The following is a 25,925-nucleotide window of genomic DNA, read 5'->3' on the forward strand; positions in this document are numbered from 1 at the left end:
TTAGGTTTTCAATATTCTTAAAGCATGATTAATTCAAGTTATGAGCATGATACATGTGATAATTACGCGAATAGATTTTGTCTAAATAATCTGCTAAATAGATCTGATTATTATGTGATTTATTTACATGCTCTTCCGCTGCGTGCACCAACACCCATATCCAAAACCTTCCATAGATCCCTGTCTGGGCCCAAAAGAAACTTAATATAAATAGGAGAATAAAGGAGACCGAAAATTTAATTTTTTTTTCACCAAAATTTTTGTCCCCCCCTTATAGAGTAAGGTTCGAATTTTTCCTCTCCTCTTAGGAGTAGAATTTCTGTCTTCTTTATTTAAGTCCTAGTATTTCGGTGAGATCAGCCCACACTGATATTGGAGTACAGTTTGGGAAGCGAGAGCAGATCCGTGGTCTAGTATTCAAAGCGTCACGTGGAGAAGCTGCTAGCCATCATCAATTCTTTGGAGAATTAACTAGGTATTTTTCCTGCTCCGTAGAAAAACATGTTTTAGGTTTCAATATTCTTAAAGCATGATTTGTTCAAGTTATGAGCATGATACATGTGAGAATTACGCGAATATATTTTGTCTAAATAATATGCTAAATAGATCTGATTATTATGTGATTTATTTGCTCGATTAATAATTGTTAAATTATGATAATCAATGCATGTAAAAAACCGCTCACTTCCGCTGCCATTTCCTTCAGGCCTACGCCAAGTTTTCTTCCATCCGCAACCCCGTCCTTCGATACCTCCACCGGGCGATGACACAGCTTATGTTTGCCCGGATAGACGGTGGGAGTGTCTCCCAAACTGAGATGGACGTGATTTGGAGCTTGCTCAACAAGAAGGGGATCAACTTTGGAATCCTCTTCACCATCTACGTCGACCGCATCTCCAAGAAGGACGAGAGTCCTATTTGTTGCGGTGGGTTGATCACGGCGATTGCCGAATATGTTGGAATCGCAACGGTGGACTTCACTCCGGATATGGGTGAGATGTTCATCACCTATGAGGTCCTTTTTACAGTAGGTCTTTTGAAGACCGACGCGAGCGGCCAAGCCTTCTTCCTACAGTCGGTGCGGAATCACTTTCCCGTTCCGCTCCCATAATTGTCCAAGGCTGATACTTGGGACAATAAGGTAAATTGGAGGCTCGACACCACCGCCCACCAGAGTGCAATCGATGCTAACCCCATTGATGGGGACTTTAGGAGGCAGAACATGCCGCTGCGCGTCCCCAACTTCGAACTGGAAGTTGATTCCATCTACGCCGCCATTGATGAATATGTGGAGGGTGGAGAGCATTCATATGCTCAAGGAAGTGGGGCACCGCCACTGTCGTCGCCGCCTCGACATAAAGAGAAAGAGGAGGAAGAAGTAGAAGGCCACCGCGCCGCAACAGGAGGAACTGCCGCCGAGGTCGACCGGATCCTCAAGAGGAATTACAAATCGGAAACTCCGCCCAACTAGGAGAGATGTTCTCGTACTTGCAAAACATGTTCAACACTAGGAACAACCGTTGGGTGGAGCAACAACTGTTGGAAATAATGAGTTGAGGTCTCAAGAAGTGTTGGAAATGATAAGTTGGAGTCTCAAGACTATTGGAAAAAGACATCTTCCAAGTTCAAGGAATATAACATTAATTATGTTATAGTTCCAAGTGTATAGTTTCTAGGAGTATTTATTTTTCTAGCACTATAAATAGGATGATCCAATGTATCTCAAATATCTCAATGCAATACAATTCCTAGTTTTATCATGGTATCAAGAGCAGAAATGGTTCTGTGGTTCAATGGAACTCAGAATTAAGATTCATCATTGTTCAAACCTTTCCCAATCCTTTCGACTAAGTTCCGGCAGAAATCCAAACACAACCAATCCCAAAACCTTGGCTACAGATCCAGCAGAAATCTCTCAAACCTACACCCAAAAAAAAAAACAGCCAAAACCAAGTGAGTATCAATCAACATGTCAAACACATTTGAAAACGTCTCAACTGGATTCAAGTTCGATGGGAAAAACTTCCCTGTTTGGGCAAGAATCATGCGAATCAATGTTGGCAGTCGAGGGAAACTCCATCATCTCGAAGGAGATGAGGATCCTCCAAATGACGACGACCCAAAGTTCAAAACATGGCAGGAGGCAGATTTCACGGTGTTCTCATGGTTGATCCAGAATATGGATCAAAAATTGGTGATTCAATTCGCTCAACACCAGACAGCGAAGGAGATGTGGAAGAGCCTCAACACTACATTTAGAATCAGGGCTGACCCGGTACAGGTGTACGACCTCGAAATCCAGACGAACAAATTAGTTCAAGGAAATGAATCCCTCGAAAGCTACTGGAGCAAGTTACAAAATCTGTGGGTGAACACAGATGCTCGAAAACCTTGCCCGTATGATTGTTGCGACAAAGGTATCAGCACTTACAGAAAAGAACAAAGAATTAAACGGCTTTATCAATTTCTTGCCGGATTGGATGATAAGTATGACAACCTTAGAAGAGAAATATTGAAGGACGAACCAACCGCCGAAACTGCCTTCGACCTCATCAAACAAGAAGAAGCTCGGGCCGGAGTCTGGAAACCAACAGATAGTACCACCAACGTCAACGCCGACATAGGCGCCGGCTTCGGCGCTCGTCAGGGAGCACCACCACTCCAGTTCGGCGGCTAGAACAGAGCACCACAGCCACCGCCGCCCCATCGAGGACCACCACCACCACCACAATCACGCTACAATTCCTCAAATCGGAGAGGAATTGACAAATCAAAATTGTATTGTACCCATTGTGGGATGACAAAGCATACCAAAGAAACATGCTTCAAATTGGTGGGATTTCCGGAATGGTGGGAGGATGGACACAAACTGAATCGAAATTCAACCGGCAAGGGAAGAATGGCGGTGGGGAGAGAAGAAGGCGTCGGCTCTGTCGCTCCGACGGGCAGCCAAGGGGCTACCCTCTCTGGAAACAACGGCGGCGAATCAATGGAGATCTCGACCGGTGGCGGATGGTGGGGCGTGAACGGAGGAGGAATCAACACCGAGAGGGAAGCGGCGGGAGGCTCTGCCTCATTTACAAAAGCTATTGAAGGTAAAGGGTTTGAGGGTTTGCCCTCGAACCCTTCCACTTTTCCTTTTTATAAACCTGCCCCCACTTTTTTTCATGATAGCTCCCATATTTATCAAAAATCTCATGATGACCCCAACACTAAAATTAAATGCCATAGTACCCCTATCTCAATCCAAAATTGATTTTCTGTATTGAGAGATAACCTAGAAATTTCCACTGCTTGTCAAGTCACAAAAATAGATGGAAAAAATGAAAAAGGGTGGATTTTTTATTGTGAGGCAACTGACACGATGTCCTACGATAGGTCCGACTTTGGAGAGTTGACTAAATCGAAAAGGACCTATATTGAAATAGCCAGTGGGGAATTTACACCCGTTGAGGGGTCGGGAACCATTCAAATATCACCATCGTTGAGAATCCCTAATTGCCTCTTTGTGTCGGCCTTGTCCCAAAAATTGTTATCTGTCAGTCATGTTACACGAGAACTCAATTGCACTCTCTTAATAAATCCAAAATTTTGTTGCCTGCAGGATATCCGGACGGGGATGACTATTGGGCGTGGCACTGAGCATCATGGGTTATATTATGTGGACGAGACGGTTCAAACTGGCAAAGGAATGCTGGCTCACGGAAATTCAGAACGGGAAGCTTGGTTGTGGCATAGGCGGTTAGGGCATCCGTCTTCTAGTTATTTAAGAATTTTATTTCTGCATCTAGATTTGAATTCTGTTTTGCATTGTCAGACTTGTGTTTTGGCTAAAAGCCACCGAAATACTTTCAAACCCAAAAATACTAAAGTTGATGATGTTTTTTCCTTAATTCATTCTGATGTGTGGGGCCCATCTCCAGTTGTGGGGGGAAATGGTTTTCGATATTTTGTTTTATTTATTGATGATTGCACTCGCATGACATGGGTGTATTTTCTCAAAAATAAATCAGATGTTTTTTCCAAATTCTCAGACTTTTACACCATGATCCTTACCCAATTTCAAACAAAAATTAGGATCCTTAGGTTTGACAATGGAGGGGAGTATGTCAATACCCAGATGAAAGAATTTTGCACCAAAAACGGCCTCATCCATCAAACCTCATGTGCCTATACCCCGGAACAGAATGGAGTTGCCGAAAGGAGAAATCATATAATCCTTGAAATGACCCGAGCCATAATCCTTGATTCAAAAGTACCAAATTTCTTCTGGCCTGAAGCCGTGGCTACATCAGTCTACACCCTCAATCGTCTCCCCACCAAAGCACTTGGCCTAAAAAATCCTATCCAGATGTTATCCAACATGACTACAATTCCTCCTGCCTTATCCCTCAAACCTCATATTTTTGGGTGTTCGGTATTTGTTCATATTCCAAAACATGAGCGAACAAAACTATCCCCGTGTGCAACCAAAGGTGTTTTTATTGGGTATGGTGTCAATCAAAAAGGGTATAGGTGCTATGATCCAAAAACTCGTCAAGTGATTACCACAATGAACTGCACTTTCTTAGAATCTGAGTTTTTCTACAACACCCAACTTACCAGTCAGGGGGAGAGGGAAGTAACTAGTGTTGACTCGATAAGTTGGCTACTTATGCCAAATAACCATAATCCCACTGAAGGTCCACCAGAGCCAGATAATACTGCCGCCGAACCTGTCTCAAACACATCTCAACCTGTGGTTCACGGTGACGCACCAATACCGCCCCCTCCGATATCTGAGGTAAACAATACTATTGAGAACCTTGTTACTGCTACTGCTAACCCTGTCATTACAGAAGAAAAAATTGAGGAAGTCATAGACCAAGATACGGGGCAGTATATCTTACCACTCCGAAGTAACCGTGGTGTTCCTCCCAAGCGATACTCACCGGAGAGACCAAGTAAATGGTCAAAATACTCAGTAGGAAGTGTGGCAAAAGCAAATATGACAAGACTGGCAAGGGCTTTTGAGGCAGCCCTATATGGTGAAGAAGAAATCCCACAAACTGTGAAAGAAGCCCTGAAGATCAAACACTGGAGAGAAGCAATGATGGTAGAGTTAAGAGCTCTAGAAAGAAATAAGACATGGAAAAAGTGTCGACTACCAAAAGGGAAGCGAATTGTGGGGTGCAGATGGGTCTTCACCATCAAACGAAGACCCGATGGAACCATCGAGAGATACAAGGCTCGTCTCGTGGCTAAAGGCTACACTCAAACTTATGGAGTTGATTACTCCGAAACTTTCTCGCCAGTGGCAAAGATGAATACGGTTCGAGTTCTGCTTTCGATAGCGGCAAATAAGGATTGGCCCCTGCACCAGTTCGATGTTACTAATGCATTTTTGCATGGAGAATTAAAAAAGGAAGTCTACATGGAAGCTCCGCCAGGTTTCGAAGATGAATTTGAAGATGGGGAAGTCTGTCAATTGAAGAAAACCTTATATGGGTTGAAACAGTCTCCAAGAGCTTGGTTCGGGAGATTTACAGAAGCCATGAAGAAGTACGATTACCTACAGAGTAATGCAGATCACACTCTATTCATGAAAAAGAGGGGAGATAAAATCACGTGCCTGATAATCTATGTCGATGATATGATCATCACAGGGGACGATTTTGAAGAGATAGAACAACTTAAGAAGAATTTGGCAAGAGAGTTTGAAATGAAGGATTTGGGAGCACTCAAGTATTTTTTGGGAGTCGAAGTCCTAAGATCAAAGGAGGGGATCTTCATAAATCAGAAGAAGTATACGTTAGATCTCCTGGCAGAAACTGGCATGATGGAATGTAAGCCAGTAGACACACCAATCGTTGTCAACCATGGACTTCAAATCACGGAAGGAGCTAATTTGGCAGATAAAGAAAGGTATCAAAGACTGGTTGGAAAACTGATTTATCTTTCACATACTAGACCTGATATAGCTTATGCTGTTAGTGTGATAAGTCAATTCATGCACAGACCTCAAGATGATCATCTCGAAGCAGCATTAAGGGTTGTCAGATATCTCAAAGGGACCTTTGATCATGGGATAATGTTCAGACGTGGAAACCATCTTGAAATCCACGGTTATACAGACGCTGACTGGGCTGGAAATCCGATTGACAGAAAATCAACTTCAGGGTACTTCACATTTGTTGGGGGAAATCTAGTAACCTGGAAAAGTAAGAAGCAAAAGGTTGTTGCATTGTCAAGTGCAGAAGCTGAATTTAGAGGAATCAGGAATGGACTAACTGAAATCTTATGGCTCAGAAGATTAATGGATGAGCTAGGTCTTTTATCACAGAAGACCTGTCAGCTTTTTTGTGATAATAAAGCTGCAATCAGTATCGCAGAAAATCCAGTTCAACATGACCGAACAAAACACATTGAGGTAGATAGACACTTCATCAAGGAAAATATTGAAGAAGGAATCGTTGAGTTCCCTTTCGTTCGGTCTAAAGAACAACTTGCGGATATCCTGACAAAAGAAGTTGGAGCAAAGGTTTTTTCAGAAGCTCTTAGCAAGTTAAGTATCGGAAACCCCGTTACTTAACTTGAGGGGGAGTGTTGGAAATAATGAGTTGAGGTCTCAAGAAGTGTTGGAAATAATAAGTTGGAGTCTCAAGACTATTGGAAAAAGACATCTTCCAAGTTCAAGGAATATAACATTAATTATGTTATAGTTCCAAGTGTATAGTTTCTAGGAGTATTTATTTTTCTAGCACTATAAATAGGATGATCCAATGTATCTCAAATATCTCAATGCAATACAATTCCTAGTTTTATCAACAACAAGTCAATGCTTTCAACCAACAAGGTTGGAATGCTCGAGGCGATTGGCGGGCGGCCGAGACGAACTTTTGGGAGGCTCAAAGGCTTGAAGACGTTCATCAACGACAACAACTTGCCGAGCTTCGCCAAATGGCCATGGAGGCTCAAGAGGAGCGTCAAACCATGAGGGAGGACATCTCCTATCTCATCGGCGCCTTCGAGGACCTTAATGATGAAGTCAAACTCATGACTTTAAATGAGCATTTGTATCATTACTTTGTTTTTAGACAATTTGTTTTTGATGCTTAGACAATTTTTGATTAAGTTTTTGGTTATTTTTGTTTTGAATTTTCGTTTTAAATCCTTGAAATTTTTTCGCAGGTTCTGGACTCCCGCCAGCGACCGCTGCATGTGTTGCAGCGGCCCGCTGGCCATGCACTGGAAAGGTCTGACTCGTCCGCAGCGACCGCTGCCCAAATTACAGTTCCAGCGCGATTTTTCGATCTTTTTCAAATTTTCGCCCCATCCGGACTCAACGAGGAAATTTCAAGGTATTTTTATTGCTTTCTAGTTTACGCACGTCCCTACCGACTCTACAAACTTATTTTAAACTTTGTTGTAAATAAGTTTAGGGGGATGAAGTGGTGGACCGTGAGTTTAGGGCTTCTATTTTTGTTTTTGTTTTTGTTTTTGCTTTGTTTTGAAATAAAACCCGAAGATGAATCCTTGTGAAAACCTTGAAACATGTCGTGAGCATTACATGAAGAACTTAGAAACACGCATGCCTAGGGACACACATTAGACCGAGTTGCCAATGATATTATATTCCATCTATGTTTAAGTATGGGTTAACGTTTTGATTTGATGGTTTGGTGAAAAGGTGCATAATTAGTGAATTGCTTGTTCGTCTTGAATCATGCTTTATACCTTGTGATATTTGAGCTTAATATTCTTTCTTGTGTGATTTATTTGCTTTCGTGTATATGTTTCTAGAACTTGCTCCTAGTCTTGCCTAAGTTTACATAGTGTTTAAGTTGATTTAGGAGGATGTTAGGCCATCTTTTCTAGCCTACTTTATATCCAAAATTTTGGACCCTCTCAAAATTTGATGTAATTTTTTCCTTTGGAGCCAATTTTGAGCCTTTAAGCCTTTTCTTTGGAAGCCAAAATAATGGGGACAATTCCTTGGGTTATTTAGCTCTTGTTATCTTTTATAAAGGAATTGGAGGGATAAGGAAGAAAGTACAAAAAGTAGTGTGCTTAAATGTAGAAAAGGTACAAGTAGTAAAATAGTGAAAAATTCAAAAATATGATTGATCTTAGAAAGGATGCCTATGGAAAAAAAAGAGGAAAAGAAAGGAAAAAGAAAAAGAAAGAAAGGTTGTGTAAAAAAAAAATGAAAAAAAAATCAAGGGATTGGAAAGTGAGTTGAAATGAGATAAATATGTGTTAAAGTGTCTTGGCATTTAGAAAAGTGGAGTCATTTTTACTCTACTTGGGATATTTTTATGTTTAGTCACTTTTTAGCCAAATGTTCTTCACCTACCAAAAAGCCTACATTACAACCAAAAAGAAAGACCTTTCGGACTTTTGATGCTTAATCACATCTAGTAGAAGAGGGATTAGATTTTGAGCAAGCCTATGGTAAACTTTGCATGATGCATGATTTGAGTGCTTATACACTTAACCCTTATACAGTTTGAGAGTGAGAAAAAGAACACTTCCCATCTTTGGAAGTTTGCCACATTTGAGTGCTTGAATTCAAGGTGTTCCATGAGTTAGTAATGAAAGTGCACTAATAAGCCTGGCTTGATTTGATTGCGTTAATACATGCTTAATCTGCTCTTTCATATTTTGAGGCAATTATGACGTCTAGTCCTTATGCAATCCCTGCGTCTATGCTTGTGTCTTTATTGTTTTGTTTGAGGACAAACAAATATTTAAGTTTGGGGAGTTGATACGCTCGGATTTTACACTATTTTAGGGCCCTTATTTGGTCTATTTTTAGTGTCTAAATCGCAATTCATGTCCATATTTCACATATTTTATTTATTTTGGTATTTTGACATGTTTTGTGAGAACTGTGCATATTTGAGCCAAAAAGATAGGAAAAAGTCGAAGATGGAATTCTGGCGCGTTCAAGACGCCCAGCGGCCCACTGCATGTGTCGCAGCGATCACTGGCCCACAGCGACCGCTATGCTTTAAGCGGCCTGCTCCGAAAAAGTTGTGCTGAAAAGTCTGATGACGCCCAGCGACCGCTGGGACGTGTGCAGCGACCGCTCGAGGGAATCCCGTAGCCACTTGACTAATTTGCAGCGACCGCTACCCAAATCCGCAGAGGCTTCGGACAACGCACAACGACCGCTGGCCAAGGCGCAGTGGTCCGCTGCGAAAAGGCGGTGCATGAATTTAATTAGATTTTCTCCAGATTTTACCAAGATTAGCCAATCTTTTCCTTCCATCCATACGATTCGACGTACTCCCTATATATACCCCCTTAAACCTCTTCATTCATACAGACTTTTTTACACTCTTTGCCTCACAATTCTAGAGTAAAATATTTGAGAGTTCATCATTGTGCAAGAGGTTGAAGAAGAAGTCAAGTGAAGATCAAAGCTACATGATTCTACCTTTGGGTTTTATCAATTTAGTTCTAATGTTTACATTGTTTTCCCTTCAAACTATGTTTTTAGATTATTCTATCATGTGTAACTAAATTTATAGGATTCTAGGGATGTGCTAGTAACTCTTTTTGGTTTATACAAATTCCGTTTTCTAATTAATATCCGTTTTGTTTATACTTCATTTTTTCCTTAAGTTGTTCCGTAATACTGCATGTTTGAGTGACACATTCGATTCTGATCTGCTATTACATAATCGTGAGAGGAGGTTGGCGAGGTAGATCCACTTAATAGACACTACAATTAGCTTCCCTTAAAATGACACTGTTAATTGAGAGTGAGGACTTTTCAAGGGTCTTAGGAGCTTTTAGGAGTTACGAATCTAGGATTGACAACCCTAGTGTTAGTAATCTACGCTTGTACCGCATGGGTATAACTAGCGTGACTCATTCTATCGGAGTATAAACTGTGCTAGGGTATTGTAGTAGGAATTTGTATAACCATAGTTATGAATGCACATCCCTGGAATGCTCTTATCTCATTTGTTCGACCTCTAGTTTGTGTTGCATTCGTCCATTTATTGCTTTCAGTTTAATTGTTTTAAAAAATTCTCTGGTTATCCAAATAGTAAAAGAAACTTAGTAGAAGGTAGCCAATTGGTGATCTTATTCCCCGTGTTTGACAAACCAATACTGATCTTTAGCTATACTAGATCTACCATGTATACTTGCAGGTATCTTTAGTGCTAATAAATAGTTCATCAGTGATGCAAATGCACAAAGAAATGAGACGGATCGTAGCTATGTTCGCCTGATGAAATAGAGCCAACCGCTTCAAAGTGTGAACAAAGAAGTGGCGTTTTGGTCACGAATTTGTAAAAGATATCACTTGCAGGTACAACAACCCAATTTTTGAACAAACCTCGTACACCACTGTCGATTTACTACTGCAGACCAAAAGGGGTACACCTATTAGGGAAGCCTGAATTTGTCGACGGAAATAAGCGGGTGATCAACGAATTTACCGTTGCGAGCTCGGACACAATCTTTGTGGAGGCTACAAAATTAAGCCCCAAATTGAAGGAATTTCCCGCCATGTCAAGGAATCTGAATAGGTCCTAGGACTATAAGTATCTACGGTCTGATCGTGGATGCGATCATCTTAGCCATGAGTTTTTGGACCACTTATCAAAAGTGGGTATGCAATTTAATTGATTGTGCCTTACATTCCTCTGCATAATGGTGTAGCTGAAAATTGGACTCAAACTCTTTTATAGATGATGAGCTATGAATTAGTTACCTATATCATTTTGGAAATATGCATTAGAAACAATAAGATACACTTTAAACAACTTATGATCAAAGTCAATACCTGCAACACCATATGAAGTAAAGATACACTTTAAACAACTTATGATCAAAGTCAATACCTGCAACACCATATGAAGTATGGACTGCATACAAATCTGGTTTAGCACATCTAAAAGTGTGGAGTTGTTTAACATATGCGTTGAAGAAAGACCTAGTAAATTATAGTTACATACTAAGACGTGTTTGTTTACAGTATACCCCAAGGGAACGATATAATATGAAGTTTATAGTCTTCATGACAATAAGGTATTTGTAAGCACGAATGGTCATTTTTTGGAAGAAGATTATGTTAAAAAAAATATAAGTTCAATAATATGATAACTCTAAAGGAACAAAAAAGCACCATTTTTCTAAATAATTAATATAATTCATCACAACAACTAGATCAACTTGTGTACCTACGAATGTAGGGGGCTTCTAGAGAACTTGACAGGTTCACGAGTCTATGACCATAATAGTCTACTCTCTAGAACCAATGAAGCAAAATGATTAGATGACTAAAGACAAAGAATATGATGACTATGCACAAAGAATATGTGCATGTATGACATGAGAAATTAAGGCCATTAAAAGGGATGTTCATCAAGCATATTTTTTTTCCATGAAGATAAAATTCATCATTTAAACTTTAGGCTAATAGCCAGAAAATACACAACTATAAGACAATTTATGTCTTTATTACCAATTGTGATTGCGATTGAAAAATATACCCCCTCCGTCTACGAATAGGAGGTTTAGTTTGACTTGACATGATTTTTAAGAAATTTAATGGAAAGTGAATGGAAAAATATAATGGAAGGTGAGTCCTACTGTTATATGATTCTTCCGTTCCAGCCTAAGTGAGACATGTTCATTTTTTAGATGTGTTAAATCTAAATGAGCCGTTTTCTTTATTGACAACAATAAACTCATTTTTCTCTCCTAATTTTTCCTTTTATATCTCATATTTTATGCTCTCTTTTTTTTCTTCTTATTTTATTATTATTTTTTTCTTTCTTTCTCTGTCATACTGTATATTATCCTCTTATAACCATAAACCCTACAGTATTTATCTCTGTTACTTGCCTATGTTCAATTTAGTTCAATAAACACCACTACCTAATTACACGTGACTAAATAAAAAAGTCTCACTTAGTCTGAGAGACTGAGACAGATGTAGTATTAATTTTATAATAAAATGTGAGCGAGATTAGATTAATGAAATATAAAGTCCATTACCAAAAATAGTAAAAAAAAAAAAAAGACATTTACTAATGAACATGATTATTGATGGAAGGATGAAGTATTAGCTTTTAGTGTGTAATCAAATTTCCACTATCAATTGTCTAGACAAAATTAAATTTTATGTTTCGTGTGTCCAGTGTCCAATGACAATTTTAAATGACGTGAATATGACATATCAAAATTAACATTAAAATGGTAGGTCAACACATCAAATGATATTGTTTTAATATTAATTGGATGAAGTTTTTATATGTAATTAAATTTTTACTACTATATTTTTCAGTATTACGACATTATTTTAATCTAGTTTAATATTATGACATGTTATTATATACCAATACACATAAATTTGACATTCCAGCGTGATAACATTTTGGAGACAATTCTTATTAGAGAGAATATTCTTTTGATTGCAAACTTTGTCAAATTAGCATTTTAAGTTCGTTTGTCACGACCGCATATTTTAAGGATAGAAAGCCCGGTTGATCGCGACTAGGGGAGGATGAAAGAAGCGGGGAAGAAAGGGGAAAACTGTGGCACAACTGATCTTGAACTGAAATAACTTGGAATATATAAAAATCAGAGTGCATGGTACAAGAGAATGAAATCTCGACTTTTACATTGCAGCGGAAGAGTCAAGAGCAGATGACATCGTGTGCGGAGACACGATGCATCCAAGTACTATTCTATCGAAGGATCTTCATCGTCTATGCTCAACCTCGCCCGCCGTCATCACTGCTCAACCTGCACATTTTAAAAACATATGCAGGGCTGAGTACTTGGTGTACTCAGTGGACACGTGCCGAACTATATTTTTCTAAGAATTGATTTTGTCAAGTCACTCCTAAGTAAACTCGGGATTTTAAGTAAAAGATCCGAGAACACTAAATCATTTTCCTTGTCATTATCAAAAGCGAGCTGCTGTTCTATTTTCCTGGAACTTATGCCATATCTGAACTAACTCCTGGTGAAACGAAGTCACAACTCCTGGTGAAATAAATTCACAAACTCCTGGTGAAACGAATTCACAAACTCCTGGTGAAACGAATTCACAACTCCTGGTGAAACTAATTCACAAACTCCTGGTCTAGTAGGGACATCGCCCTTGCTAGACAATCAGATAGACAAAGTTCAAAACAAAACATGGCTTGACATAACTTTCAAAAACTTCCTTTTCTCATAAACATTTTCGACTAAACTCATTTCTATCGGTCAAAGCCGAACAAAATATCAATGAAGGCTGACAGTCCACAAGCACCCGTAAAGCAACACATAATGTCACATAACTAAATAACATCACTTTCACTTGATGTAAATAGCACTCATCATAAAATATTGTTCATGAAACTGTAAATGTAAACTGTACTTTTCATATCACCTTGGCACTCTTCATAAAAACCATATTTTAAACATAAAGGCAACAAGCGTATCTTAAATAGAAAGCCCACCTCGTCCGCTTAAAACTCCTTAAATTGATTTTTTCTCACTCCGTCTTTACTCGCAGATATAGCCTTTTGAAAGCAAACAACGTACTAATAAGACTCAAGAAGTTCTCATACTTATAGGAATGCATGCCCCTAATTAATTCTCTTATCCTTCGTTCACTTCTAGGAAATTTTTAGAAACTCGCATATTAATTAAATCGGGAAATTTAATTAATAGCACTTCTTTATTAAACTTAATTATTTTCGTGGCTCGAGAACGTCGTCTCTCTTTCCTTCTATTTCCTTAGTGGCCGCCCAAGGCGTCGTGGGTGACGCCGGTCGGCCCTCGCTTTTCCAGCTTCAATATTTTCCATCTTCAGAAACTTAGTAAATTATTCGGAAATTAATTAATTAAGCTCTAAGCTCAAATTCCGAATTTAATTCCATCCCAACTTAATAAATTTCCGAGCCCAACAAATGTCAATTCTCAGCCCAGCTCCGTAGCCCATTTCTTGACTAGAGTTAATTGGTCCATCTTTCACCAGATTTCTTTGAGTCCAATCCATTAATTCACTAAGGCCCAGCAACTAAATTAATTCTTGGCTCAAATCCTTAATTTAGCTTACAGGCCCAATTCTCATTAAATTACTTGGCCCAATTTAAGGTCCTTCACTTCTTTATTAATCCACTTGGGTTCATTTAATTTTTACTTTACTTTACTGAGGCCCAATCTAACAATTAAGTAGTCCCAAAAACAATGACCCAATTTATACTCCTTCATCCACCTTCTGCATCGTGACTTTCTTAATAATTTCCCCAAAATTTGTGAAATCCCTAACTTGAAGAAAAAGAGGGCAGCGACGCATTTCTCCCTCAATCTCACGCCTCCTCCGGCGAAAACGGCGCCACTCCATGTCGCCGGCCTCCTTCTCCATTTCTCTTTTCCTTCAATTTAGCTCTTAAACTCCAATTTGAAATTCCTAAATTAGAAATTAAGGAAATGCATGCAGCGGCTTCTTCCCCAATTCGCCGCCGCCGTTCCTCACTCTCTCCGGCGAGTCCTCCAAAATCGGTTTCTCATTTTCGAGCTTTCTTCCTCGGCCTACCTCCACCGTTTCTTATTCTCAAAATTTCCAGATTTGTAACCCCTAGATCGGAGAACCGGGAGGCATGCCTCCTCCGTCCTCGTCTCCAGCCGATCGACGAGCAGACCCGCCGGAGCTCCACCACGCCTCCTTCGCCAGGCAGCCACGGCGCTCACCGGAGGCTCACACATGATTCCTCCGTCTCGCGCCGGCAACTTGCGTCAGCTCCCTCCGTCTCGCGTCCTCCGTCGAGCTCTCCGGGAGGTAGCGACACTGGCGGTTTCACGGCGCCACCGTCTGCCTCCGTCCCGCTGCGTCGATCGGTCAACCGGTCCTCGAGGCGGAGCCGCCGTGTAGGGGTGCACGTGGCTGTCACACCGCCTTGTTCTTTCTGTTGAGTTCTCCGAAGAGCAGCGACTCTGGCCCACTCTCGACCTCCCTTTGACGGTGTCAACGCTGTCTCTGTCTCGAGCTGCTGCTCCGGTAGCGCTTCCTCCGCAGTCGGCCTCCGTCGGTGCTGCCAGCGCCCGGCATCAGCTCTATGCGTCGAGTCCCCCGTCGCCGAAGGCCTAAAAGCTAAGTCCCTTTCCCCTTTTCCCTTTAATTATTACATAACTTTTCGGAGTTCTCGATCGATTATTGCTTTCATTACTTGGGTGATCAAAGTTTGGGAATCGCACTACTTAGTTCCGGTAATCTATATTGCCATGTAAAAAGCTTGATTCTTGATCACTGAGGCGTTCTTGTTGTTGCTACTAGATGAGATTCCTATCGAAAATTCTAAGTCCTTGGCTACTACTTGTGGTTGTTCTACACATGATGCAAGATAAGGTGTTGGGGTGTTGAGGTATTTACCTCGCTCGGTTTATCCTTGGTTTATACGGCTGTCCCTCCGCTTCGCCGCTGCCTCTCCTCGCCTTCTTGCTCCTCCCATTTCCTTGCTGCACTCCTTGATTTTGAGTGAATTTTTGGTGTCTAAAGAAGTGGGGAGGGGAAGGGAGATGGGGCTGCTTATATAGTTCTCTATTTTGGCTGTTTGTGCTGAAACTTGGGGACAAAGACTCTCATTTTTGGCTGCCAGCTTGCTCCCTTTCAAACATGATGTTTATGCTTGGTATGCTATTTTGGTGTAAGCTGGGGCTGCCTTTCTAGGCTGCTATTTCAGCCTCGGTTGATGAGGAAAGAGAATCTGATGTTGCCTCTAAAAGGCCTTAGGGATGAGCTCACTCCTTGCTCATTCTTGTCTTTTTCCTTTCTTGGAAGATTGATGATGCATTGTATAGATTGTCATACTTACTAATTGAAGAAGTCTCAAATCTTGAGTCTTTGTGAAGCATATTTCTAATATCCTTTTCGGTGCTAATTTGTAGGTATATGCGTTGTCATCCTTGGGGCTTGTGGAGGCCGAAAATCGAGAAGGATGGGAATGAGGGAAACACTTAGATTTAGTTGCTCTATTTGGCTAGTATCCAAATATTGTAGTTTGGCATCTTTGAAATGCTAAGTTGTAGCTTCCACTTTTGTATTTTCCACATGTAACTATTATGTAGCAAAATCTCACACCTCTCAATAAGATTGTGTAGTCCTTTTCCATTGTGTAGCCCTTTACCATTAATCTCTTCAACATATGTAAATCCTCTTCATAAAGTATTGTGCTAATTTATTCTCTTTTTCTTCTTCCAATAATTTTAGTTTACAAACTTATTTTCTCGCACTTTAATTCCAAACGTCTCTTTGTCAATTTTTTTATACTCCAAAATTAGTGCACGAAAACTCGGTGTGTTACATCGTTAACTTTGAAAATATTATTTGAGGTCCGTCAACTACGTGTTAATATCAATCGAAGTACCTTTTTACTATTTCAAGTTTTTTTCAGTTCAAAATATCCTCAATACCTTCAAGGGGAATTCCATCAATTTATTATTAGTGTTTAAAAATTAAATAGAGTATTTTAATGTATTTTCTAATACTTCATCCGTCCCAAAAAAATAAAGACAATTGGAACACCACGGGAATTAATGCATACTCCATTCGTTCGCCAATAGAAGTCTCATTTCTTAACGACACGGGTTTTAAGAAATATTAAGAAAAGTGGGTGGAAAAAAGTTAGTGGAATATGAGTTATATATATACATATATATATATATATATATATATAGGGGAGCATTAAGGTCCTATTGCCCTCTTAGTATCTATTTCCTTCTTAATATCATCCATTAGATTGATAAAATGGATGGACTAGAATAAAAGGGGAAAACTGATCCCGTGTTGCATTATTAGGTTCATTCTGTGCATTATATGGGTATAATTGTAAAACAACAATGAATAAAAACGGAAAAAGCGAGAATTAAGTGGCATTTTCCATCTACTCATTCTCTCTCTCACTCCAACCGCCTCACTCCTCAAACCCACGATTGAATTTTGTCTCCCCTAATTCCCCCCATTTCCAAACCCTCGCCGCTACTCCAAGCCACCAGAAATCAACACTACCGTCGATTTTTGCCGTTAAATCAAGCTTCTACTGCCGTTTCATAGTCGAAAACAAGGTAGGGTTTTTAAAAATGATTCAACTTTTCGGAATACCCACTGGTAATCGCCTATTTTCACCGCCGACTGAAGTGCAAGTTTTCGGTTGAGTGTGTGGTTATAAGGGTGTATCCAACTGATCGGGATGAGATTCTCGACCTAGCTGAGTCGTTGGCACGACAACCGGAACCTGGTATCAAATATATTTCCTCAACCCACTTCTACTGGATAGTATAATGGAGGTAAGGGTCGAATCCCACAAGGATGGACACGTTCGGATAACTGCGGTGACATTCCTGGGTGTTTTTGGTTAGCTACCACGCTTGGGTTGAGATTTTACCTAGGCGAGAAATAAAGATGGTACTCTACTGACTAGTAGGCGTGAAAGTAATAGGGATGTGGTTGTGTTCGTGAAATTAGGGGACAAGGTATCTCAAAGGTATACGAAAAGTAGACAGTTACTAAAAGAGGAAATTTAGACAACATGCATATCTGGTGGCTGGTTGGCTTTCTGACAGGTCTGGAAGGTACAACTGAAAAAGTAGGGGACAAAAGCAAAAGTAACCTAAAAAGTAAAAGTGGTCCAAGGAAAAAGTTGATTTTGACGTTTTCTTCTTCACCAAGTATTAACAGAAATCATATGAACACAAACTCCATGACTAAACTCAGATTCATAACTTCAAACTCAAGATTCATCGATTAAAATGTTTAACTTAAGATGAACAGCTGAAATTGTAAACTGCCCCTACTGACTAACATGCAAGGTGGTGATCACATCGCAGAACAGAAGATTCATGGACGAAAACTCAGACTGAAACATAACCATAAAATTCGATCAACAACCACAGATCTAACTTACTCAAAAGAAAATACACGCACGCACTTAAAAATTAAAAGCGATAACTAAATCTAACTTTTCTAGGCAGAATGAAGCGAACTCAAACCAAAGAGACATTCGGAATAGAAATTTCATAACTTCAACGTTTGGATCTTCACTAAGTACTTCAAAAGACAACAAAGATAAATGTTTGCAACAGATCCAACGAAGAAAGCAGGTAAAGATTAAACTAAAAAGCAAATAACGATTGTTTTGCCACTCCGGGCGGTGATACTGCTATACTACTGCGATAAACTGGCTGGAACGGTAACACGATGATTTCTCCGGCGGACTCTTGGACGTCAAGTGACCATAGCTGTGGCGAGGAACGAGAGATTGGATAATGCTGAAGGATTGATCTTCTAGAGAGAATTCTACTAAGTGTGTATGAGAACCGAGAGCTTGTGAACTCCGAACCTCTCTTCTCTCTCTCCAAGTGGCTCTTTTTATAGGGAGGTTTGCCCTTGTTTTTAGGGTAGACTTCCTTCACGATTTGACTTTTCTGCCCCTTGTAAGTGATCATCCCAGCTATCATTCTTCTCCATCTCGAGCCTTTTCTCTGGCATGCATCCTGGTCAGTATTGCACCCTTTCTAGCGCTCTTTTCACTTGCGTCACCTGAATCGTCTCCTACTGACTTGGATCCTTTAACCCTGCACACTTAAGCAACCGTTTTGCAGAGATAATACATGCATTTCATGACATGTTGATCAGTAACCAAGGCTTAGAATACGACTTATCAAACTGCTCACACTTACCACATGCTTGTCCTCAAGCGTGAAGACAAACAAAAAGAAATAAGTCGAATTCGAGCCTGGTTACTCCCCCTGACCGACTCTACCTAACTAGACTCAAGACTCTGACGCAAAGAAAAAAACAAACAACGACACAAACACATAACACATATAAACAACTTGAACACATAGAACATGCTATATTTTCAACCATCCCTCCCCTTGAGATCAGGTGCAATCCGGCCTTAGGCAGCCTTGAACTTCCGCTGCCCCCCTTTTCCTCCCCAGTCAGTATATCCGCTTGTCAGGATTACCCAATCCTAGGCCAAACACTGGGTTCACTTAGTCACTCATTCCTCACAGGGGATGTTAGGACTGTTTTCTCTCAATGCTTCGGACTCAGATCTCATGTGCAGCTCCTGAAGGTCTTTAAGGCTTGTAACGGGGCTATTGGTTTGTAATGTTTGGGGTGGTTGTTCCTAAGGCTCTAAGGTTAAAAAACTAACTACTTATTTCGATGTGGGAGAACTATGTGCAATTGGGCTTCTGGCTAGGGCTTCTTCTTCGTCTGGACAATTTCTGACATTGGCTTCCAACTGGTCAGTAGCTTCCTTGTGGCATTGCCACCCTTATTCCTTCTTCCTCCTTTCTCTTTTTGCGGTCAAGTATCTGCGACCATTTTCTTCGATTTTCTTTTCTGTGGCTTTGCCACCCTTATACCTTCTTATATTTTTGGATCTGTATTTTTTTCCAGATCGATTTTCTCCTTCTTTCTTTGCTTTCCTTTTTTTCAGCTGGTTTCTTTTGTATGTCCTCCTGGGCAGTTGCCTCCTTGCCTTATGCCTTGCACACACACAGTTCCAGTGGCTGATGGGTTATTTCGGGGTATAGATCAGGTTAGAAATTGGGGTTCTAAGGGTAGGTTTTTTTTTGTGTGTGGGTTTTCCTACTGCCTTCAGGGTTTGCTACACGCGGTCACCTTGCCCTAGACATCATGTGGTAGCCACTCTTCTTTTTTTCAGTATTTAGTGGAAAGAAGTTCCACTTTGGGCTTCTAATTCACCTTTTTAAGAGGGCTTTCATGTCTGACCTAAGGGATGGTTTTTTCCTTCATACTTGCATCATCTATACTGACTAGGCTTACTAGAGAGGGTGGTTTTTGTTTTCCAGCATGCCTTATCTCCCTCAATTCCCCTCACCGTCAGTTCGAGGCAGTTGAGTTTTAAGCCCATTCATAAAAAAAAAAACACATAATTCCTAGACCTAAACAAATCCTAAAAACACTAACATGCACTGACTCAAATAACACATATATACATGTCATACTGGCCATTTGCTCCCCCCATCTCTTCACAAGTGTCTACCCCAAATACGGGCTGTGAAGTGAAAAATGGGAATGGCTAGTATGGCAGACACACATTTATAACAAACGCATACTATATCTAAAAACTTCTCACACTTAGACTATGCAATAGGCTAAGTGGGAGAGTGTCAGATATATACATAGAATTAACAAAACAGAACAGAATATTTACAAAACATGCTATATACACATATAAACTCCTCACACTTAGACTACGCAGTAGACTAAGTGTGAGTTAACATGCTTATGACAGAACACAAAAAACACAAACAAAACACATGCACTGAAGTAGCAAACCCTTTACTTCTCACACTTAGACTATTAAATTGGGTAAGTGTTATGAATGGGGTTTGCTCACATTAAATACACATTATTCTACCTATTTAACAAAGGTAAGAAAAAAAAAACAGAAATAAATGAAACTAAAAATTTAAAAAGAAAACTAACTGGTCAGTTTGATGGGGGGTCGATCAGATGTTTCTCTTGCTCCTCCTTGGCGCAGGGGTCTGTACAGGTGGTTCCTTGGGTTCCTCTTCTGTGGATCCCGGTTGGTTGTCTTCTGCCGCCTCTTCTTCATCACTTTCTTCTCCCTCAGGTCCGGTTGGTTCATCGTTCTGGCCTCCATGGCCACTTGTTCCCGCTCCTGCGCTTTCCTTTCCTCTCGCTAATTCCTTCAGTATGCTCTCCATCAGGGTTGTCAGTTTTGCCATCTCTGCCCGTGATTGTCTATTCTCCTCCATTAGCTAAGTTACTGCCCACTCCAGACTTTCTTGCCTCAGCCTTTGTGCTTGTTCAATTTTCCCAGCTTGCCCCTCTTGGCCCTGTTGTGCCCTTCCACCTGGGGCTTCTCCCATCGGGTAGAACTGGGGTACTCCTTCTCGGTAGCATACCACGTTTGTGCGGACGAAGAAGGGTATATCGAACAGGCCAGGAGTGTCGACCATGTACATCGGAGATAGGACGTCTGCCTCTGTTATGATGATGTTGTTGCGCACGAAGACTCCTAGTATGTTGCAGAGGGACGAGTTCCTAGCTAGGTGGGTAGCTATCAGGTGGCATTGGTAGGCTGTCCAAAATCCCAAATGTAGCCTCCTCCCACGATTAGCGCACCACACCATGTATAATTTAGTCATAGACGTTCTGGAAGCTGAATTTCTCTGTCACAGTAAATTGTAGCCTAAGTAGAGTTGCACCAGTCTGAGCATGAAATTGTTGAAGTGGATGGATCTGGATGTAGTGGAGGCGAACTGACCAACATCGGGGTGGGTTAGCTCCTCCCAGGCTTCCTGGGGCTCAAAGTCTATGTGCCTCCTCGGTACCCCCCTCTCTCGGCTTCTCCATTCTGGTCCTATAGCCTCCTCCAGGCTATACAGTCCCAGTCGCACTGTCCACTCGATCAGACTCATGGACAACTCTCCACCGAATATCCTGAAGGAAATTGACACCTCGTCTAGCTCCGTTGTGACTTGGAACCTAAACGTAGTGAAAAACTCCTTCGCTAATCTCACTGATATCTCCGGGTCCCTATTTTCTAACAGCCACTCAAAACCCAATGCTTCCATACTGGCCAGGAAGGAATCACGAACAAATAACTCATCCAAAGAGGGTATGTGGAGTACCTTTCCACATTTGACTTGCTTGCTGCTATCTTCCTTGTCGTCAAATGCGTCTTGAAGCTTTTTGGCGTTGTAGTGCTTCATGTCCTCCATAAGCTCATCAGTGAGCTCCACCCTCCACCGTCGGTACACAATCCTCTCCATCGGAGAGTGGACTAGTTCTTGGTGGTTGTCGGGGAGCTGCTGCTCATGGTACTCCTCCCCTTCCTAGAGAGATATCGCTCTCTGATTCTGACTCCTCGCTGGAAGTGTAGTCGCTGTCACTCAACCTCCTTCTTTCTTCCGTCTCTCTGATCACTATGCTGGCATTGGCTATACGCTGTTTCTTTACGGCTTGCTTTTTCTTGGCAGGGGCCTTCCCCTTTCTCTTTCTTTCCTGGATGTACTTGTCTTCGATTTCCATTGCCTTCGCCTCTTCGTCGGCTTGTGTTGAAGCGTCCTCCTGGGTAGTAGGCTCGGTAACCATGCGGGTACTAGTATCACTTCCTATCGCCTTCTCCCGACCTACTGACTCTGATGCGAGGTCCAGACCCTCGGCCACCTTGTCAGCTTCTTCCTTCTGGTTAGTCGGCGTTGATGAAACTGTCCCTGTTGCCATTTGGGTGTCCTCCTGGCTAGTTTTCTAGGGCTTCTCCCCAGGTTTTGTAGGAGTAGTCTTCTCGTCTTCGCTAAAGACCTCCACTGCATCTGTTGCTGTGTTTGCTCCTACCTTGTTGGACTTCCATTTTCCTAAGTATCTTTGTGACACTCATTGGGGTTTCTGCCTTTCTGCCTTGGGGTCGTTCTTCAACACTAGCCTCCTCTTTACTGGCTTCGGTTTAGTCACTATTGAGGCTTCCTCTGGTTGCGTTTCTGGTTCCTGCCTCTCATCTTCATGTTTTTTAGCTTTCTCGGTTTGTTCTTCTGTCATCTCCTCCACGGATTGGTGGACTACCCCCTCTAACTCATCTGCTCCCATGGTTGTTTCCCCTCTTCCTACTGCCTGGGATGCGAGGTCCAGTACCTCAGCCACCCCCTCAGGGTTTACCACTATCCTATCTCCACCGCCCAAAACCGACTGGAATTCGTCATCAGTCATTAACCCTTGCTTCTCGGCTATTTCGTTCAGATTTATCTCCTCCCTCTCTGCTTCTTCGGCTCTGTTTTCAGTAGCTGTTGTCTCCTCTGATTCATCCTTCTCGCCCTCGCTCACCCTCCCTTCGCTCTCTTTTTCCTGTGTTTCTCCCCAGTTGGGGTCTTGATAGGCGGAGAGTGGGCTGATGTCGAGCGGTTCTGTTTGTGTAGTTGTTGTTGGAGAGGTCTTTGCGGATGTGGGGTTTGAGGTATTTGGGGTGGTGATGGGTGGGTTCACGGTGGTCGCAGCTGGGGTAGGGCTAGGTATCGTCGGCATTCCTCCGGTCAGGCTAAATCCGACTAGGGTCGCTGTCCAATCTTTGTTCGGGTGGTCCTGTTTCCTTAGATACGCCGCCAGTGCGTCTAAAGGAACTATCGCCGGAATTTGTGCCGTCGACGTTGGCTGTGATCGTTGTGGACTCGGCGGCCGCGATTCGGCTGTCGCTCGAACTTCTGTGGGGTTGTCGCCGGTGGTAGATGCCGGGTTACTGGTTGCTTTTTTCTTTGCCATGGGTTATATCAGGTGTGGTTCTCTGTTTTCGTTAGTGGTTCACGGTGGTTTTCGGAGTGGGGTGGTGTGTGTGTGTGAGAGAATGCAGGTAAGGGTTTGTAAAGTGAAGGGGAGCAGGCGATGGGGTATCTTATAGTGGGGTGGGCAGTTGAGGGTTTTGACCGGTTGCAGGCGGTTACCAGGTCGTGACGCTTCGGGTGGGAGGCGGTTGAGCCTTCTCGCAGCTGATTGGACGTCTCCTGTCACGTCTCTGCTCCACGCGCCCTCCCAGCCACTACACTCGCCTGCAAAGCTGCACCACACACCAAAATTCAAATTTCACTCTATACTTCCCTCTCAATTAGCTAAAAATAGAATAAAGCAATAAAAGGACTCTTAAATACAATTCAGAGTTTCACAAAAGTTGTATCCTCGTGGTCAGTACAGACTCCAAATTTATATTTAAGATCCGAAAATCTTTTTGGTATTTTTAATATTTTCATTTAAGTTAAATTACTAAATATTCACAAGTGTTTGAAATTCTATCTGGTCAATAAGCACAAATTATATGAAGTTGACCAGGTGGAACTCCAAACCCCCTTTCTACTGGCCATTTAGACGTTATTAAAGTGTAGTGAAATTTCTTCCACTACACACACCTCTTCATTTTCCCTATATATTTTCAACCTATGCCCATTTACGACAAAAGGTTCAGAGTTAGGGATACTCCCTGAAATCTTGACCGCTCCATTAGCGCGTAGTGCAGTGATAATGTAAGGTCCTGCCCATCTTGACTTGAGTTTCCCAGGCATTAGCTTCAGTCTCGACTGGAAGAGTAGTACTTTCTGACCAACTTGGAGATTCTTGGTTCTCAGATTTTTGTCGTGCCACATCTTTGTTTTCTCCTTGTACCACATGGCTGAGTCAAATGACTCCAATCTGAGTTCTTCCAGCTCTTGTAGCTGCAGCTTCCTTTCTTCTTCACAGGCCTTAGCATCCATGTTAACTTGCTGAACTGCCCAGTACGCTCGATGCTCAATTCCCACTGGCAAGTGGCACATCTTCCCAAAGACGATGCGATATGGGGACATCCCTATAGGCGTTTTGTAGGCTGTTCGATATGCCCACAGAGCATCTTCCATCCTTGTGCTCTGTCTTCTCCAAGATGCTCTTTATTTCTCTATTTGAGATCTCCGCTTGCCCGTTAGCTTGAGGGTGGTAAGGACTAGATAGGCGGTGATGAACCCCGTACTTCTTCATCAATGCTTCGACCGTTCGGTTGCAGAAGTGAGTCCCTTGATCGGAGATGATTGCCCTTGGTATCCCAAATCGGCTAAATATATGACTCTTGAGGAACTTGGTGACTTCTTTAGATTCACAAGTGCTCGTGGCTTTGGCTTCTATCCACTTTGATAAATAGTCAACCGCCACCAGGATGTAGGAATTCCCATAAGATGAGGGAAAAGGACCCATGAAGTCCATGCCCCAGATGTCGAACACTTCACAAACAATCACTGGAACTTGCGGCATTTCATCCCTTGCGGAGATCCCACCGGTCAGTTGGCAATGGTCGTAGCCCTTGCAGAACTCGTATGCATCTCTGTTCAGAGTCGGCCAGTAGAATCCGCTATCCAGCACCTTTCTTGCAGTCTTCCTTGGCCCGAAATGTCCTCCACATGCCAAGGAGTGACAGTGTGTTAGTACATCCCATTGCTCCCAGTCAGGAACACATCTCCTTATAACTTGGTCGGTTCCTGCCTTCCACAAGTATGGGTTGTCCCAGAAATAATACTTTGCTTCACTCTTGATCTTCATCCTCTGAGCCTTTGTCACGTTTGGCACCATTGGTAGCTCTCCCGTCACTAGGTAGTTAGCCAAGTCCGCATACCAGGGTTCCTGTCCTACTTTCTCCTTGCCCTTGGTTGTTGCGTCCTGCCCAGTAAGCCTCATTATTTCTTCCCAGTAGATCTTCCTTGCGGAGAAAATCACTTCACACAAATGCTCTTTCGGGAATCGATCTCTCACATCCTCACTGTTCCCTTCTTGTACTATTCTGCTCAAGTGGTCCGCTACTTTGTTTTCAACCCCCTTTTTGTCTTCTACTTCCCAATCAAATTCTTGTAAAAGCAGCACCCATCTGATCAGTCGGGGTTTTGACTCCTTCCTCGCAATGAGATACTTAATGGCCGCATGATCAGTATAGACGATGACTCTGGATCCTAATAGGTACTGCCTGAACTTTTCGAACGAATAGACAACAACCAACATCTCCTTCTCGTTGGTGTCATAGTTCTGTTGGGCTTGATTCAAGGTCTTAGATGCATAGAATATCACATACCTCTTCCCATCGATCTTCTGACCCAGTACGGCACCCACGACATAGTCACTAGCATCGCACATCACCTCGAAGGGATGATCCCAGTTAGGAGCTTGAATGATCGGTGCAGAGATCAATTTTTCCTTAAGAAGGTTAAAAGCAGCCTTGCAATGCTCGTCGAAAACGAACTCCACCTCGTTCTGGAGAAGTCTGGTAAGAGGTTGGGCGATCTTGGCGAAATCCTTGATAAATATTCGGTAAAATCCGGCATGGCCCAGAAAACCTCTTATTCCCTTCTGATCAGTAGGGAAAGGCAGTTTGGATATGACATCCATCTTGGCTTGATCCACCTGGATTCCTTTTTCTGATACCACG

The 25,925-nt window shown here is 41.9% G+C and overlaps 2 long non-coding RNA genes across 2 annotated transcripts; one reads left to right on the plus strand and one right to left on the minus strand.

Moving 5' to 3' along the window:
* Positions 1–12,554: 12,554 nt before the first annotated feature.
* Positions 12,555–15,661, minus strand: LOC125207248. Its single transcript, XR_007173935.1, has 2 exons — positions 15,371–15,661; positions 12,555–12,750 (listed from the first exon to the last, which is right to left on the minus strand). It is a non-coding gene; the product is annotated as an uncharacterized LOC125207248 (long non-coding RNA).
* Positions 15,099–16,198, plus strand: LOC125207255. Its single transcript, XR_007173936.1, has 2 exons — positions 15,099–15,362; positions 15,886–16,198. It is a non-coding gene; the product is annotated as an uncharacterized LOC125207255 (long non-coding RNA).
* The last annotated feature ends 9,727 nt before the right edge of the window (positions 16,199–25,925 follow it).

This window comes from Salvia hispanica, chromosome 1 (genome assembly GCF_023119035.1).
Source record: "Salvia hispanica cultivar TCC Black 2014 chromosome 1, UniMelb_Shisp_WGS_1.0, whole genome shotgun sequence".
NCBI lineage: Eukaryota > Viridiplantae > Streptophyta > Magnoliopsida > Lamiales > Lamiaceae > Salvia > Salvia hispanica.